This window comes from Hylobates moloch, unplaced genomic scaffold (assembly GCF_009828535.3).
Source record: "Hylobates moloch isolate HMO894 unplaced genomic scaffold, HMol_V3 SCAFFOLD_13, whole genome shotgun sequence".
In the NCBI taxonomy this organism is placed as follows: Eukaryota; Metazoa; Chordata; class Mammalia; order Primates; family Hylobatidae; genus Hylobates; species Hylobates moloch.
In genome coordinates this window covers 71,234,409-71,242,931 of record NW_026652288.1, presented here as the reverse complement: position 1 = coordinate 71,242,931, position 8,523 = coordinate 71,234,409, and the positions used below count along the sequence as shown (strand labels likewise).

At 45.0% G+C, this 8,523-nt stretch overlaps 1 long non-coding RNA gene across 1 annotated transcript; it reads right to left on the bottom strand.

Annotated features, from left to right (window-relative positions):
• Positions 1 to 439: 439 nt before the first annotated feature.
• On the bottom strand, positions 440 to 8,291 carry LOC116481190 (uncharacterized). Its single transcript, XR_004251440.2, has 3 exons — positions 7,972 to 8,291; positions 5,103 to 5,183; positions 440 to 977 (listed from the first exon to the last, which is right to left on the bottom strand). It is a non-coding gene; the product is annotated as an uncharacterized LOC116481190 (long non-coding RNA).
• Positions 8,292 to 8,523: the final 232 nt, after the last annotated feature.

Here is an 8,523-nt window from a genome sequence, read left to right as displayed (position 1 = left end):
GTGGGCCAAACTTGCTAAGGCTGACAGGACACAACATGGCGCTGGATTTGACCTAGGTTTCACCTAGGACCTAATTATACGGTTATTAACGTACTAAATCACACACCTACCAGTGCCATGACAGTCCCATATTTGGTTAAAAAATGGATGGCACCACAGTTCTGAGAAATCTCCACCTTTTTCCAGGATTCTTCATGAATATTCCATTCCTTGGTTAAAGAAATCCATAAAGATAAAAACCTAAACTGGGCTGTGTGACTCTCGAGTATGTTCACACTCCCCTTTCTTGAATGTGTAATTTTCTCTTTGCAATAAACCTCCATACCTTTATAACCGCTCAGTGGGTTCACCTTGCCCGCTGCCTAGACAGAGCCAATCTATCAAGACAGGAATTGCCATAGAGAAAGAGTAATTCACACAGAGCCGGCTGTGTGGGTGACCAGAGTTTTATTACTACTCAAATCAGTCTCTCTAAGCATTCAGGGATCAGAGTTTTTAAGAACAAATTGGCTGGGCGTGGTGGCTCACGCCTGTAATCCCAGCACTTTGGGAGGCTGAGGCGGGTGGGTCACGAGGTCAGAAGTTTGAGACCAGCCTGACCAACATGGTGAAACCATGTCTCTACTAAAAATGCAAAAATTAGCCTGGCGTGGAGTCGCACACCTGTAATCCCAGCTACTCGGGAGGCTGGGGCAGGAGAATCGCTTGAACCCAGGAGGTGGAGGTTGCTGTGAGCAGAGATCACACCACTGCACTCCAGCCTGGGCGACAGGCGAGACTTGGTCTCAAAAAAAAAAAGAACAAATTGGTGGGTTGGGAGAAGCCAGTGAGCCGAGAGTGCTGATTGGTCAGAGATGAAATCATAGGGAGTTGAAGCTGTCTTCTGGCACTGAGTCACTTCCTGGATGGGGGCCACAAGACCAGATGAGCCAGTTTATCCATCTGGGTGGTGCCAGCTGATCCATCGAGGACAGGGTCTACAAAATATCCCAAGCACTGGTCTTAGGTTTTATAACAGCGATTTCTTTCTTTTCTTTCTTCCTTTTTTTGAGACGGAGTTTCGCTCTTGTTGCCCAGGCTGGAGTGCAGTGGCGCCATCTTGGCTCACGGCAACCTCAGCCTCCTGGGTTCAAGTGATTCTCCTGCCTCAGTCTCCCAAGTAGCTGAGATTACAGGCATGTGCCACCACATCTGGCTAATTTTGTATTTTTAGTAGAGACAGCGTTTCTCCACGTTGGTCAGGCTGGTCTCAAACTCCCAGCCTCAGGTGATCTGCCCACCTCGGCCTCCCAAAATTCTGAGATTACAGGTGTGAGCCATCGCACCAGCCTATAATAGTGATTTTTATCCCCAGGAGCAGTTTAGGGAGTTTCAGAATCTTGTAGCCTCCAGCTGCATGACTCCTAAATCATAATTTATAATCTTTTGACTAATATGTTAGTCCTACAAAGGCAGTCTAGTCCCCAGGCAAGAAGGGGATTTGTTTTGGGAAAAGGCTGTTATCATCACTAATCCTTGAATTGCTTCTTGGGAAGGTGTCAAGAGCCTGGACACTGGTTGGGGTTGAGGCCCCACCAGCATTTGGGCACCTCCCCTAATCCACTGATATCAATAAGACCTAACAATCCTATTCCTAGGTATTTGCCCAAGAGAGATGAAAAGATATGTTTACACAAAAACCTGTATGCAAATGTTTATAGTGACATTACTCATACAAAAAATGGGAAACAATTCAAATGCTCTTCAACTGGTCAGTAGATAAACACACTCTGGCACATCCATACAATGGAATATTACTGGGGAGAAAAAAGAAGGAGGTGGGGATGCGGGACAATGATATCAATGAATCTCAATGCATTATGCTGACTGAAAGAAGACACACTCAAAAGCTACATTTTGTATGATTCCACTTACATGACATTTTGGAAAAAGCAAAGCTATAGGGAGAGAAAATAGATCGGTGGTTACCAGAGGTTGGGGAATGGGTGGAGAGGTTGACTTCAGATGGGCACAAGGGTACATACTTAGGCTGGACGCGGTGGCTCACACCTGTAATCCCAGCACTTTGGGAGGCCAAGGCAGGCAGATCACGAGGTCAGGAGATCGAGACCATCCTGGATAACATGGTGAAACCCTGTCTCTACTAAAAATACAAAAAAATAGCCGGGCATGGTGGCAGGCGCCTGTAGTCCCAGCTACTCGAGAGGCTGAGGCAGGAGAACGGCGTGAACCTGGGAGGCAGAGTTTGCAGTGAGCCGAGATCGCGCCACTGCACTCCAGCCTGGGTGACAGAGCGAGACTCTGTCTCAAAAAAAAAAAAAAAGGGTATGTACTTTTTGGAGTTGACAGACCTATTCCATATCTTGATTGTGGTGGTGGTTCTATAACTATCTACTTGTTAAAACTCATAGAACCGGGTGATGGGTGCGCCAAAATGTCAGAAATCACCACTAAAGAACTTATTCATGTAACCAAACACCACTAATTCCCCCAAAAACCTATTAAAAAAATTTTTTTTTTTTGAGACTGAGTCCTGCTCTGTAGCCCAGGCTGTGAGTATAGTGGTGCGATCTTGGCTCACTGTAACCTCCACCTACTGGGTTCAAGCAATCCTCCCGCCTAAGCCTCTCCAGTAGCTGGGATTACAGGTGTGTGCCACCATGCTCGGCTAATGTTTATATTTTTAGTAGAGATGGGGCTTCATCATGTTGGCCGGGCTGGTCTAGAACTCCTGATCTCAAGTGATCTACACGCCTCAGCCTCCCAAAGTGCTGGGATTACAGGCGTGAGCCACCGTGCCTAGCCTAAACCTATGGAAATTAAAAAACAAAACAAAACACCCAAAAACCTCATAGGACTGGGCATGGTCGCTCACGTCTGTAATCCCAGCACTTTGGGAGGCCAAGGCAGGCAGATCACTTGAGGTCGGGAGTTCAAGACCAGCCTGGCCAACATGGCGAAACCCCATATCCACTAAAAATACAAAAATTAGCCAGGTGTGGTGTCATGCGCCTGTAGTCTCAGCTACTCAGGAGATTGGGGCAGGAGACTCGCTTGGACCTGGGAGACGGAAGTTGCAGTGAGCCAAGATCGCATCACTGTACTCCAGCCTGGGCAACAGTGAGACTCTGTCTCAAAAGAAAACAAAAGGCCAGGTGCCGTGGGTCACACCTGTAATGCCAGCACTTTGGGAGGCCAAGGTGGGTGGATCACCTGAGGTCAGGAGTTCAAGACCAGTCTGGCTAACATGGTGAAAACCAGTCTCTACCAAAAATACAAAATTTGCCAGGTGTGGTGGCAGGCGCCTGTAATCCCAGCTACTCAAGAGGCTGAGGCAGGAGAATTGCCTGAACCCAGGAGGCGAAGATTGCAGTGAGCCAAGATCATGTCACTGTACTCCAACCTGGGTGACAGAGCAAGACTCTGTCTCAAAAACAAAACAAAACAAACAAAAAACACAAAAAACAAACTCATAGAACCACACTAAAAAGGGCCAGTTTTACTGGATATAAATTATACCTCATAAACCTGATTCCCACCTCAAAAATAAACAATTTTAAAATTCTGAGGAATATATAGACGATACAGTTCAGATCTTAGTGAAATGACTGGAAAACCAGAGAAGAAATCTACAATCAAACATAGGTATATGAACGGTCCACTAGATGGTGGTATTAATTTTTGTAATAGAGCCTAGAAAAACGAAGCGAAGACATCACAGGCGTGGCAGTGGAGTAGTTTTTTGAAAAATGTTTTGAAGATTATTGCTGTAATTCCTAATGTATTGTCACCTTGATTTTTGTGTTTTTGCTAAGCCAGGTGTCCTGGCCTTCCACTGATTCTGGGAGGCCATCAATATCCTTCCAGTAAAATTCTCTCTTTCAGTTTTGTTTTGTTTCTGAAACAGACTGAATGGCAGCATTAATAGCCGTGGTTAACCAATTGTTTGTTTGTTTTTTGAGATGGAGTATTGCTCTTGTTGCCCAGGCTGGATTGCAACAGCATGATCTTGGATCACTGCAACCTCCGTCTCCTGGGTTCAATAATTTTTCTGCCGGCTGGACATGGTGGCTCATGCCTATAATCCCAGCACTTTGGGAGGCCGAAGTGGGTGCATCACCTGAGGTCAGGAGTTCGAGATCAGCCTGGCCAACATGGCGAAACCTCGTCTCTACTACAAATACAAATATTAGCCAGGTGTGGTGGCACACACCTGTAATCCCAGCTACTCAGGAGGCTGAGGCAGGAGAATCGCTTGAACCCAGAAGGCAGAGGAGGTGCAGTGAGCCAAGATCACGGCCACTGTACTCCAGCCTGGGTGACAGAGCAAGACCCCCATATCAAAAAAATAAAAATAAAAATAATTCTCCTGCCTCAGCCTCCTAAGTATCTGAGTTTACAGGCATGCGCCACCATGCCCAGCTAATTTTGTATTTTTAGTAGAGATGGGGTTTCACCATGTTAGCCAGGCTGGTCTTGAATTCCTGACCTCAGGTGATCCACCCACCTCACCCTCCCAAAATGCTGGGATTACAGGCGTGAGCCACCATGCCCAGTCTGTTTTGAGGTTTTTGTTGTTGTTTTTGTTCTCATTTTCCTTTATGGAGAAGTTTAAATATGTACAAAATAAACAGAATGGTCTCATATGAACCCTCAGTGTACCTATCACCAAGCTTCAATAGTCTTGATAATCTGCCATTTTAAATTCAAGCCTCCATGACCACCAATCCCCATGCAAATAGTTTTTTATAGTTATATGTTTGTTTTTTGAGATAAAACTCTTACGTATTTTGAAATGCAGAAATTTTAACTGTGCAATTTCAATTTGTTTTTGAAGGACCTAGTTTGGAAGTTTCTAAGAACATAGAGTAAAGAGAAAAAGGAAAATTATGAGAAAAAGCCGAAGGGGTAATTCCAGTAAACAAAATATAAGTTTACTAGGACTTTTAGGGGGAATTAATGAAGAGGAAAAAATGAAAAAGCAAAGATATTATTAAGGAAAATTTCTCTAAAATCAAGAAAGATTTGAAACTTTCTTCAAAAAGACCTAATAAATGTTGAACAAGATTAATAGAAAAACATATGTATTATACAATACATACCTTCATACATCCTGGTGAAAATTCTGTATTTCAAGGATAAAGCAAATTTTCACAAGCTTTCAACTGGAAAACACAGGATACCTATAAAGGGACAAGAAAAAAAAAAAGCAAGAAAGGATCATGGCGACCACCAGAAGGGTTTTATATTCGGCAGTTTCACCAGCTTCCCCAAAACACATCAATCAGGGAACACCAGTATTCCAAAGGAAAGGGGAAATGATATTAACTGAAGTAAGGGGAGTTGAAAATGCAAAAAAAACAAAAATAAAAACAAAAACAGCTATTCATGACAGTATGGGCTGAAGGTACCATACAATATCAGTTTTGTTTTCATAGTGATAGTGACATTTGTTCCACATTTGCTGAGGGACACTGAGGGCCTTGTGGGGGTGGTGTTCCCAGGTTTGTAGAGAAATGTCTTCTTAGTTTGTGTTGGAAAGATACCAACACTAAGTCTTCTAAGAAGACAACAGCCATTTGGGCATGGCTTAGCAACGAATACTTGTCTCTACTCTTCATTTAGCATTAGCAGGGGTGGCTCACCTTGGGGCTGGAGGATTCTCTTCTCACCATGTTGCCCAGACTGGAGTGCAGTGGCACAGTCTTGGCTCAATGCAACCACCACCTCCCAGGTTCAAGCAATTCTCCTACCTCAGCCTCCCACGTAGCTGGGATTACAGGCATTCACCACCACACCCAGCTAATTTTTGTATTTTTAGTAGAGACAGGGTTTTACCGTCTTGGCCACGCTGGTCTTGAACCCCTGACCTCAAGTGATCCACCTGCCTTGGCCTCCCAAAGTGTTGAGATTACAGGCATGAGCCACTGCCCCTGGCCCACATTATCACTTTAATAATGCATGCACATTGAATTGGGGTAACATGAAAAACACTTTTCCTGATATTTGGCTCCAGTAATCTTTCCTATTGTTTGTAACCCTTGCCTGCATAGATCTAAAGATTTAACATTTGATAGGAAGATAATTGAATCACTAAAGGGGAATCACTCTTATACGTAGGGAGAAATCAATTATTTCCAAGAAGATTCCTTATTTAAAAACTGATGTGGCAGGACACGGTAGCACACACTTGTAGTCCCAGCTACTCATGGGGCTGAGGCAGGAGAATCGCTTGAACCTGGGAGGTGGAGGTTGCAGTGAGCCGAGATCACACTGTTGCACTCCAGCCTGGGCGACAGAGCGAAAACTCCATCTTAAAAAAGAAAAAAAAAAAGAAAAAAACCCCAAACTGATATGATATCTGTACAATGGACTAATACTCTGTGATTTAAAAGAAAGACGGACATACATTGATACTGATATATTACCATCTTAAATGGATCTCAAGGACATTTTGGTGGATGAAAAAAAAAAAGCTGATCCCCAAAGTTGCATACTATATTATTCCACTTTTATAATATTCTTGAAAGGACATAAGTATAGCCGTGGAGAACAAATTAGTGATTGTCAAAAAGCGGGGAGGAGGACAGTGGACTGCTGCAACTATTAATGTGTAGTACTATAAGGGATAGCACTATGAAAGGGTAACACAGGACACACACACACACACACACACAAACACACACACACACACACACACACACACGCTAGTGCATGTAAAAACTGGTGAAATTGGAATAAAGCCTGTGGTCTGGTTAACAATATTTTACAGATGTCAGTTTCCTGGTTTTAATATTGTACTATAATCAAGTAAGAAGCTATGATCAGAGGAAGGTGGGTAAAGGGTATATGGGACTGCTATATTTGCAATTTCCTGTGAATCTATAATTATTTCAAATTAAAGAAGGGGAAAAAATCAAACACAAGACATAAAAACTCATCAAATATTTCCATTTTTTGGAAAAAAAAACACCTACTGATTGTGAATGGCTTTATTGGCTGTTTCCTTTAACTGCCACAACTCTGAAATAGATGTTATGAACTCTATTTTATTTTCATCAAAATGGAGGCTTAGGTTAAGTAATTTGTCCAAGGCACAACTACTGTTAGAGCCAGGGTTTGAATCCAGCACAATCTAAATCCCACTCATGGTTGTTTTGGTTGAATCTTGATTGGACTTATATGACATCATTCCTTTCTTTGACACCTAGACTGGACTGCAATGGCACGATCTCGGCTCACTGCAACCTCCACCTCCCGGGTTCAAGCAATTCTCCAGCCCCAGCCTCCTGAGTATCTGGGACTACAGGCATGAGCCACCATGCCCAGCTGATTTTTGTATTTTTAGTAGAGACGGGGTTTCACCATATTGGCCAGGCTTGTCTTGAACCCCTGACCTCAAGTGATCTGCCCGCCTCGGCCTCTCAAAGTTTTGGGATTACAGGTGTGAGCCACCACGCCCGGCCGACACTGTTCTTTTCTGCAATCTATTCTTCTACTTAACAAAGATTAGAGAACTTTATAGTTGCCTTTTTTTTTTCAGACGTAGTCTCACTCTGTCGCCAGGTTGGAGTGCAGTGGCACGATCTCGGTTCACTGCAACCTCCGCCTCCCAGGTTCAAGCGAGTCTCCTGTCTCAGCCTCCCAAGTAGCTGGGGCTACAGGCGGGCGCCACCAGGCCGAGCTAATTTTTTGTATTTTTAGTAGAGATGGGGTTTCCCCATGTTGGCCAGGGTGGTCTCAATCCTCGTGATCCGCCCGCCTCGGCCTTCCAAAGTGCTGGGATTACAGGCGTGAGCCACCGCGCCCGGCCACAAGACATTTCATTGCAACATAAAAACAGGATGTAACGAGTCATCCAACCACCAATGTAATTAGAGTTGGTTACCAAGTTTCCCCACGCGTCTTCCACCATGAGGGAGAAACGGACTGCAGACAAACCTAGCACCCCGTGAGCAGTTTAATTCGTACCATAAATATGTAGGCACCGTAAGGACGCGATTTTCCAGTTTGCCAGGCCTTTTTCTACCCTTTTGGGGGCACAAGGCGACCTTGCCTCCTGATTCAAAAACTTCGTAAACGTCAATCCGTCTACCCTTTTCTGGTCAGCCCACGAAAGCAGCAGCATGGCACAACTCCCAGCCTAGAGTTCGGGCACTGCCTGTCATCAGCATAACCAAGAAACCTACACCCACGGAGACTTCAGACCCCGCGTGATTACATCACTCAACCACCAGCGCTGGCCTGGAGGAACCCGCTGTCACGTGACCGCTCGTGCCCAATGACCGAGGCCCACGCTTTCCAGACAGCCACAGGCGCTGTCATAGAGCCTGAGTTTGGGCGGCGCCCCGCCCCGGCCGCACGGTGCGCCAGCGTTAATCCTCCCCGAAGATTCCGGCAGCCAAGATTGCAGGTTCCCACCGAGCATTGTTTCCGAACTGGGCCACGAGAGCGTGTCCCTGATTGGCTTGCTCTGGAGGCTGGGAAGGGACCTGTTAGAGACTGGGACCACTTCCTGAAGTG